Here is a 9,446-nt window from a genome sequence, read left to right as displayed (position 1 = left end):
TATAAAGTTTATGAGAGGAATGATGCAACTCGGTTCAAACCTACTTTGAAAGACAACTGCTCTGACATTGCGGTACAGACGCCGTTAACTTTAAAACGTTCATTAGACTTTGAACTTCCAAAGATTTACTCTGTGACATCTTTTATAGTTCTGGAGCAATTTCACTCAAAAGTGACTGCTTTTACAGTAAGTAGTAAGGTTTTTTTTCAGTAGAGAGAAAAGAGAAGGCATTCAGTTTGAAAAAACAGCAGAAATACTCGAGGAGCCGTCCCCTCACAGTGTTTGTCACTAAATCAAACTAAGTGTCATTTGTTATGAATAAATTATGTTAAATGACATTACAACTAATAAAAAACCCACAGACAGTCTATTGTGCCTGATCTCAATGTACTTCTTACTTTAGGCACATGTTTGCTCACACGCCCATATGGACACACACAAATACCCAGAAACATATTATACACACATAATGGCAGGAACCGGTAGAAGAGGCACCACTGGTCCTGCAACAGCTAATAAAAACACACACCAAAGTCAGTTACCAGGAACATGAATATTAATTCTCTAACACTGTAGAGTGGTAATTGTGTTTGGATAGCCCCAAAGGTAGTTCATGTCACAGTTGAAGGTGTTTCATCATTTCTTCCAAGAAGCAGAATTGCCATCCAGTGATGACTGGTGTATCCCTGGGCTATTTGAGATTCAAACAGAGAGTTGAACTGCTCTCACGCCCACTCCTAACATGTAAATGTAAAGGGAATGGCTTGCAGGCTCTCAGGGGGAAGTGCACAGGGTAGCTATTAGAGAGAGAGAAAAAAAAAACAGATTACAGAGCGAAAACAGACAGAACGAGAGAGAGAACGAGCCACATTCCTCCATACCAGAGGAGTCGTCGCTTCAAAGACAATTACCTCCTTACAATTCCTGTCAATGTAAGCAAAGTGAGTCTTTAAACCTGTGGTACAGGATGCCCTGCTGAGAGCTTTTCATGAGTGCAGCCAAAGATTATTTTACATGAACACTTGCACACAGAACTCTTTGGTAAAGTTTGTTGAGTTAAAAGTAATGTGTTTATGTGCACACAGTGCATCTGGAAGGAAAACTCACACAGACAGCGAAAACCATCAACAAATTAGATCAACTTTATTGTCACATAAACTAGTATCTTTATGTAACGGCTATCAAGTTCAGGTTCTTTATGTGTCACTGCTCGGGGCGATGCAGACAAATTATAGCTTCAACATGCCAAATCCATTTCATGTGTCAGTGTGCTAGACATAAATACCAACCAACTGAATAAAGTCTTGATTAACATGCACACACACAACAAGGTCTTATTACATCCAAAAATAATAGATGACAGGGCAGGTCTTCCATCATATTTTCTCAGAACAGTGACATTAAAAGGGAGTGTATTTTCACACGCATATAACGACCATTGACCAGGCAAAAATAGAATCTGTTAACTAGAACAAATTATCTTAACCATCTTATTTAGAGGTAGTTCTGAAAGTGAGTGAACCAAAAATGTTGGTTATAATCCGTTACTGCACATAAATACTGTGCATAGCTACAAGCACGGTGGGTCAAAATTGAACTGGTCTGTTGGTTTGAGTCTGTCTTCTCTTTGAAATATGTTTGGTTCACCTGATGCTCTGTGTGAAACCTGCATGATCTGGCTTGTGTTTCTTGCCTCGTTAGACTTCTTTTTAGCCATATCGCCACCTTCACATGCAGAGGCCATAGTCAGACTTCAGAGAGACATCTAAATTCATCTGTTGCACAAAGCTGTCTAGTCCATGACTATCATAAGTAGAAGTAATTTCGTCAGTCAGGCTCAGGATAGTTTCCTTGAGCAACAATGTGAACACTGATGTATATTTCCAACAGGCTGCTGCAGTCTATAAAAAGTATTTCCCTTCTCCATTACTGACAAAACAACATCTTTAGAAAACCACAAACTATGATCCGTGTTTTGCTCTTTTTTTTGTCATTTAACACGACTGATCAGCAGGTGTCACTGATTGTTATCATGGAAACATGGTTCTTAGTTCTGAATTAGCCTGGTCATAGGGTGGATAACTGTCTAACTTGCATGAGACTAATCTAAGGGCAAAATTAAAACCTAACACCACAGATAAGTCTAAAATATCTTTGTGAAACTGGCCCCAAATCTCAACAATTAACTTGGTGAGTACTATATTATTATTACCATTTGGAATGAGACCATGAAAATAAGATCCAGTAATCCCATAATAATAAACTATCCTGTAAAGCAGTTTAATACCTTGCTGATTTAGAGTGTAGTTATGATTGAGCTGTCCCATTATGTGATTTAAGAAGGAAACTTACCAGCCAAATGACCAATTATGAGTATTTTCCATGAACATGGTATAACATATATTATTCACTGATACAGTATCTTTAACAGAATGAACAAAGTCATCTTTGGTACTAAAAACAGAACTTTTCAACCTCTTTCTGTCGCCCACCAAGATGGGAATTTCAGAGCATACGATTAATATTTTGAGCATGTGCCTTGTTTCTTCCTTGACATCTGTTTGTGCACGTGTGTGTGCGTGTGTGCGTATGTTTGAAGTGAAAGAGAGAGAGTTGTTGCCTGCTCCCTGACCCCTCTCGTGTAAACACGGACACACTCCGGCGAGGTGCTGAATGGCAGTGATTATGAGAGAGCGCTGTGCGTGCCACACACACAAGCACACACACGCAGGCGCACGCACACACACACACACACACACACACACACACACACACACAAACATACTGGGAGCTCTGCCAAGGAGGGAAGACCTACAGGGCAAGGCTTTCCCTGGCTCGCTGCCAACACTCCATTAACAAGGAGAAGGAGAGCAGGAGGGAGGAGGGAGGAGGGAGGAGGGAGGAGGGAGTGGGAAAAAAAGGTGAAGAGGAAGGAAAAAGGGAGGGAAAAGCAGCAGAGGGGTAGGGAAGGGAGTGGAAAAGTTTTACTATATGAGGAAATAGAGGATAGAATAAACTTCTCAGTGACTGTATTCCTTTTATAATCTGAGGATCAGAACTGGGTTGATAGGATAAAAAAGTAGATGGATCAAATGACTTTAACAAGATTAAAGTAAATTTAAAAACTGGTAACTGTTATCTATCACATTTATTATGAAATATAGTAATGCGATTATCAATACTTATTTTTAAAGTTGATCTGACATACATTTGTTTAAAAGCATGTGAGAGGGAGAAAAGGTGTTCAAATGGTTAATTAAGGAGACATAAGCATAATTGTTCTCAGTGAAATAATCTGTAGATGAAAACTGTCAATTTTCTTTGACTTTTTTTTAATTATTGGATTTTTTAGCAGGACATCAGTAACCTGCAACAATAAACATTTGAGGAGTAACAAAGCCGCATTAAAAATGGGAATAATCCAAAAAGAAAAAGGACAATAGTTCAACGCCCTTTCTCATTACTTCCAGGTTGTCAGGCCTAAGAAACTTGACACTCTCAAGGAGCAATGCTACAGATCCCAACAAGACATCAGTAATTCAGAAAACAATCTCTGGAGCACTCAGGACACTGAGAGAGAGGAGAAGTGCTTGCTTTAGGAGAGCTGAGTGTAACACACTTCAAAAGAGTGACATAGAAAGTCTGAGAGAATAAAATGGACAGACAAGGACAAATAGACAAAAATATTTGTTGGGGTCACTTGTTGTTTACCAAGTCATGCTTTTCCTGTCCTTTGCCCGTCTGGTTCGTTATCAGAGAGTGGCTCAGCCTGTCAGCTGAAGATGACCATGTGTGACCTCTGCAACCTCCAATCAAATCATGTGAGGGCTGCATTTCCCCCAGAACCACAGTCAGCTGGAAATGCTCATCTTCCAACACAAGAGAACTTTTATGACACTCAAGTCAAAGCCCTCTGACTAGGAGACAGTTCAGGTTATGGTCTTATCAAGAGACAGTAAATAATTGACTGAAAATGTGAGCAATATTGGGTTTTACACTCAGCTCTATAATTTTTTAGAAACTTCAGAGCCACATAGATTGTTGTGAAGGCAAACACTGCTATAAGATATGCACTTCAAAGTCCTTACCTTCTGCTGTGATCCTATTAAGTTTCACACCCCCAATATCCAACTGACAGGAGTCACGTTTGGTCTTAAGTCATCTTCCATCAACCTGTGACCTGAACAATGTCAATACTATTTATAAAAAGGTTCCTTTTAGGCAACATTTACTGGCTCTGAGATTCTGGACTGGAAGCAGTTGCTATCCCTAAACGGATAATTCATTTGAATTTTGATACATACAGTAAGATCTAAACATCTACATCAGCTTCACTTCATGTTGGTTTTTTACTCTAGATCTGTATTTTCAGACTGAATCCCAGAATGGGAGGAATGTCCATCTTTCCCAATCGTGTAGATTAAAGAATAAAAGGCTGGTGTTTTGTATGAACGCTGGTGGGAACAGGGCTGTAGCCAGGAACTTAAAAATCAAAAGTTTTGAGTCTACGTTCCCCACAACGCACCAAGGATATTAATTATTATAATATTATAATATTAATTACACAGACCCAACAAATCCCACCATGAGCAAGCATTTGGCGACAGTGGCAAGGAAAATCTTCCTTTAAGAGGCAGAAACCTTGGACAGAACCAGCTTCAAAGGTGAGCGGTCATCCGCCGCTGCCGTGTTTTGGGGTGGGGGTGGGTGGGGGTAGGCTGGGGGTGGTTCGGGGTCAGGGGGAGGCACAATGCAAAGACGACGTAAAATTTATTTATTTTTTTTTAAATAGTAGAATAGTAATTGTAGGGTTAGTATTAATAAATTAGTAATAATAGGAATGACAGCTATAGGAAAAATAATGTCAGTATTAGTAACAGAGCCAATAACAACAACTGTAGTAGCAGTTGTAGAGCAGGAACACGGGGACAGCAGGTGGCCCACAACCACAGATCCAGTCTCTGCAGCTCCGGAGGCAGAAATACCTCCTGAAAGTGACAGAAGGAGAGAGGAGAGAAACAAGAAAGAACAAAACTACAGGAGAGAGAAGATGTGCATAATAATGCATAGGAAAGAGGCACATCATGGGAAGTCTCTCGGCGGTCTAGGCCTATGGCAGCATAACTAAGGGATGGTTCAGGACTCACCCAAGCCAGCCCTAACTATAAGCTTTATCAAAGAGGAAAGTCTTAAGCCTACTCTTAATGTGGAGATGGTGTCTGTCTCCCAAACCCAAACTGGGACCTGATTCCACAGGAGAGGAGCTTGATAACTGAAGGCTCTGGCTCCCATTCTACTTTTGGAGACTCTAGGAACCACAAGTAACCCTGCATCCTGGAAGTGTTCTAGTTGGATAATATGGTATTATGAGATCTTTAAGATATGATGGTGCCAGACCATTAAGAGCTTTGTAGGTGAGGAGAATGATTTTAAATTCTATTCTGGATTTTACAGGGAGCCAGTGCAGAGACACTAATATTGAGGAAATATGATCTCTTTTCCTAGTTCTTGTCGCCGCAGCATTCTGGATCAACTGGAGAGTCTTAAGGGACTTATTCGGATAGCTGGATAATAAGGAATTGCAGTAGCCCAGCCTAGAAGTAACAAATGCATGCACTCATTTTTCTGCATAATTTTGAGACAGGAGGTGCCTTATTTTTGCAATGTTACGTAGGTGAAAAAAGGCAGTCCTTGAAGTTTGTTTCATGCGGGAGTTAAAGGATAAATCCTGATCAAAGATAACTCCGAGGTTCCTTACAGTGCTGCTGGAGACCAGGACAATGCCATCTAGAGTAACTATATCTTTAGATAATGTGTTTCTGAGGTGTTTGGGACCAAGTACAATAACTTCAGTTTTGTCAGAGTTTAACATCAGACAGTTGCAGGTCATCCAGGTCTTTATGTCCTTAAGGCATGCTTGAAGTTTAGTGAACTGGTTTGTTTCATCTGGCTTAATCAATAGATATAATTGGGTATCATCTGCATAGCAATGAAAGTTTATGGAGTGTTTCCTAATAATATTGCCTAGAGGAAGCATATTTAAGGTGGATAGAATTGGTCCAAGCACAGAACCTTGTGGAACTCCGTGACTAACTTTGGCGTGTACAGAGGACTCACTGTTAACATGTACAAACTGAGATCGATCTGATAGTTAGGATTTAAACCAGCTTAGTGTGGCTCCTTTAATGCCAATTACATGTTCCAGTCTCTGTAATAGGATGTGATGGTCAATGGTGTCGAACGCAGCACTAAGATCTAACAAGACAAGTACAGAGACAAGTGCTGTAATTTTCACAAGTGCTGTCTCTGTGCTGACCTCCGTGTCCTCAATGGTATCTATGGCCCTGGCCGGGAATACATCTCTACCCACAGTTAAAAGGTGTCAAGTTACATTTTGAACTGTTTCTAAATATCAGCAACAACAAAATCAACTTAGGCCTACAAGCATTTTATCAGATGTCTTTTTTTAATCTAACTCTTGTCTTTGGTATGTATAAGTATGTATGTTTGTTATGTTTAGTATAAAGTCACAGACCAACATTTCTTGAAAAAGAGTTTGCTTTTTGCAGTTTCTTTAGAAGCCTGTAAATTGATTTTTGACCTGCCATGTGGAACTAAAAAATCTGCAAAATCTGTAACATTTTGTTTTGATTCATGCTGCACCAGACTGTGCATAGTTTTAATACATTCAATTAGGAATTACAATCAAAGTGAAATCAAAGTGTATTTCTTTCCTCCAACATCACATGTGATCTAATTTCTACATGAGACTATGTGTGTCTAAGTGATTACAAACCAACTGATACTGATACAGCAAACACTGTTCATGACATTATTCAATGCATGTGTTGTTTGTAGTAAAAATCTTACACAAATCCTCCTTTTTAAAGAGGACCAACACAGGAACCAACCAATACCTACATGTAATGACCGGAACACAAGACACAACAGTGCACTATTGTGTCTGCATCCAGAGCCAACATTTCTTGACTGAATTCATCATAACAGGACCACTTTATCACATTTCAAAGGCTCCTGCAAATGTGGCAGAGAACATGTAGCCCACTTATGATTGGATTTGGAGGACACAACCGGTGAATCCTTTGCAGCCCTCAGTATCCCATAATCCACCAGTGACTATTTGAGTCGCTTTGTCTGAATGAAGCGTGGAATACAAGAGCTTTATGGCGAGGTGTCCCATTCTGTCAAGTGGGAAATATCTATCAACATGGATTACCAAATGTACTTAAAATAAGCATTCCTCTCATTCTGATAGGTATCCCCTACCTACCAGAATGAGCCATCTTTCTCTAAAGCCAATCAATGTGACTGCTAGTCCATTTTGTTGTTCCCACATGACATAATGAGCTATGTTATTTTAGAGCATGACAGAAATTTCCCCACCTGAGAAGCCACAATAAAAGCACTGTTATTCTGGTATAGCATCCTGAGGGAACAGCTAAAAATGTCAGACCACCAGTCAGTTGTTTAATGGAGCATGCAAGCAGTTCTCATCAACTCATAAAGTTGTTAAATATGACATGACCGTGCCAAACAGCTCAGAAAATTAGTAATAGTATCACTTGAAATAGACTAATAAAAAAGCAACTGTTTGCTCTTGTTGGCAGCCTAAATATATTGTTTATCACAGAGCTTTGCAGGAAAATAGAAGTTATTTGGATATATTTAACCTACACACCATTTGTCAGTCATTCCTCATGTGTTTGAGTGAAACGTCACAAGGTGTGCTGTAAAATCTGGTATGACTGAACTCGCCCTATAGGATCCCAAGGGTGTTTACATTTTATCAGCCATTTAAGGGTTGTGAACTTTAACATCTCCACCATTTCCCCAAGAACTCAGGTGCTTTATGTGTTGTATGAGGTAAAAAAACAGAGAGCGATACTGGCCCTTTTTTCACTTCCTGAAATTGGAAAAAAAACCCAGACAAAATGGACCACTAGTGCTTTCCTTGGTCTACTGAACACCATGGCTGCAATATGAGTCTTCTTGTGTGTGTGTGTGTGTGTGTGTGTGTGTGTGTGTGTGTGTGAGAGAGAGAGAGAAGAGAGAGAGAGAGAGAGAGAGAGAGAGAGAGAGAGAGAGAATAGATTCAAAGCTCAATTTTCTTTGATGTTGCTAAGCTGCACTGGCAGACTACAAAATGGAATTTGACTGATGTAATGTCCTTTTTAATCAGAGGTAAATGACACAGATAGGCCTTCATCATAACTGCATATGCCCTTGCCAACCAACTGCTTCTATGACTTCCTCCACTTACAGTAGATCGGCTAAATACATTCCTACAATTCAAAGAGAAGAAGCCACCAGACCTTGAACTCCTAAAACAACTCAACTTTTCTCTTTGATTTTGATAGAAAAAAAGGATGTCTCTCTTGGGAATCAATTGGCCAGATTATGTACTTCTAAACATTATATAAATCGGACAGAACCGCTCTGTAAAATTCTATAACTCTTCTGTAGTTTTCCTGCATGTAAAAATGTGCACTTCTTCTCTCCAAGCTCCCATTTTTGTAAGCCTTGCACAGTTATGTGAGAACTTTGTGCCACTGGATGGTTCAATTAATATACAGTAACCAGTTTCTCCTTTTACCCTCCATTCTCCTCCCTCCCCTGCTGAGGGGGAAAATGTGTCTCATTCCAATTTAATGCATGGCCAATTCCCACCACGACAGAGCAGTAATTAAAATCCACACGCAAAGCCCCATTCATCAGCGGAGATGACAGAGAGAGAGAAAGAAGAGGTGGGGGACAAGGGGCTCTGTTGCTGTACCCTTGAATTTAGGAATCCAAACTGGCTTGTGAAGAGTGAAAAACAGAGGAAGGAGAGTTGAGGCTCATTTCTCCAGACATGTGATACATCTTGTCTATCAGCTCCGTACTCATTCCTTAAATATGCCTAGTTAAGTGTGTTTGTGAGTGCAAATGAATGTGTACCTGCAGTATTATCATCTCATTGGCATAGCACCCAGCAGTTAAAGCCCTGCCCCTCATATTAGTCATTTACCCCACTCCCTTATTACAGATCCCCCACCTTTTGCACCCCATGGCAGATTTTCTGTTTTGACAGCAGTCTTGCTGTGCTCTCTTGGCTTCACACACACACATACACACACATACACACACATACACACACTGCATGACCATGACCCTCAGAGAGCCCCGTGCATATCCACAAAGTCCTTCAGGGGTGTAGGGACACCAGAGGGGCTCTGGGAGGTTGACGGGTGAGTGTGTCATTGTTTGCTGTCTGTGATTACGCGTGTTGCCACCAGGCAGCTGTTTGCATGTTTTATCCTGCTGTCCATCTACACATGGATGAGGCCGAGTCTGGCGCCTTGGTGACATCACATCACTCTTCAGCTCACTTACATCGTTCAAAAATGCACAAACAAAATAACCAACTCAGGATACATGCCGCACCT

The sequence above is a fragment of the Siniperca chuatsi genome, linkage group LG5, assembly GCF_020085105.1.
Source record: "Siniperca chuatsi isolate FFG_IHB_CAS linkage group LG5, ASM2008510v1, whole genome shotgun sequence".
In the NCBI taxonomy this organism is placed as follows: domain Eukaryota; kingdom Metazoa; phylum Chordata; class Actinopteri; order Centrarchiformes; family Sinipercidae; genus Siniperca; species Siniperca chuatsi.
Note: the sequence above shows the minus strand (reverse complement) of the source record.